The sequence below is a fragment of the Vipera ursinii genome, assembly GCF_947247035.1.
Source record: "Vipera ursinii genome assembly, chromosome: 1".
Classification (NCBI taxonomy): domain Eukaryota; kingdom Metazoa; phylum Chordata; class Lepidosauria; order Squamata; family Viperidae; genus Vipera; species Vipera ursinii.
In genome coordinates this window covers 334,086,957-334,088,347 of record NC_139512.1, presented here as the reverse complement: position 1 = coordinate 334,088,347, position 1,391 = coordinate 334,086,957, and positions in this window count along the sequence as shown.

The window sequence follows — 1,391 nt, the reverse complement described above, 5'->3', positions numbered from 1 at the left end:
TTCACAACATTCCTCATTTAAGAAGCTTGTTTGATAAATTGCTTTTAGAAAGAAAAGCCATCCCTTGAAGAACATATTGCATTCGATAATGGAATATTCAGCATCATTTTTTAAGGAATACATTAATAAGGATGGATTAATAAGTTATTAGGTTTGAAGAAATGATTTTAAAGCCATACAGCTGATTTGACTGTGGGAAAACAATGTTAGCAGAAAGGAATATATGAATGACAAAATGGTGGGACTAAATAGGGTGCTTAATTTCTTATTGCTTCTCAGTCACCAAGGTTGAGGAGGCGCAATGGCTAAGTGCAGGGGTGTCAAACTCAATTTCATTGAGGGCCGCATCAGCATTGTGGTTGCCCTCAAGGGGCCGGGTGAGTATGGCCAGGGTGGGCATGGCCTACTGGGTGGGCTTGGCTAGAGTGCATATGGCCTACTGGGTGGGCGTGGCCAGCTCTACATCGTTCACATCAAGGGTGCCTATGGGGGCCTGGGCAGGAGTGGGACAGATCTGAGGGTCTCTGGCAGAAGGAGGGTCTCTGGGCCAGGGCCAAGGCAGTGGGGGCCGTTCCCTCACTGTTTCCAGGATGGCCTCACGGGCCACATGAAACCACTTTGCGGGCCGGATCCGGCCCCCAGGTCTTGTGTTTGACATGTCTGGCTTAGTGGTTTAATGATGCTGGAGATGGTCTTTGCTCCAACAGTTCAAGTCCTAACTCTGTGCAATGGGGTGAGCACCCATCATTTGCTTCAGCTTCTGTTCACCTAATAGTTCGAAAGCATGTTCTATGTAAATAGATAAATAGGTACCACTTTGGTGAAGAGACAAATTGCTGCTCTGTGCAGGTAGTCAGATTTCTGCTGGCTCTGAACTCTCCTGATTCTGTGCCTGTTTATGAGGCAGGTCCAGGGAAGGGAGAGCGCCTAGGATGGCGCCTCAGGAAGAGCTTCTCATCTTTCTTTCTAGTGCAAAGTCAGCTCGCCCTCCTGTGGCACATCTTGGGAAGCACACGAGCGTATTCAACAACACAGATGGCAAATTGGCAGCCAAACTACTAATCTACACTGCAATAGCATTGTGGGTTCCTGGCTAATATTTCAATGCCATACGCTAACAACAGCAGCAGCAGCAACAACAAAAAGGGTTGAGAAACTCTATGCTGCACATTTTGCCCAGACGGTACTCCATTCTTTGGAATAGTGTTGAGGTGTTCCTGTTTGTGAGATGCTGGGTTCCTGCACATTCTGAAGCACAATTTCTGGATAAAATCTGAAGGATGCACAATCCTAATATTTTATACTACCATATGGACTCTCAGTTTTTGTGGTCTTCAAAACCGGTGTATAAATAAAATAAGAGATGAAGCTAGGTTGGTGAAGGTAATGCT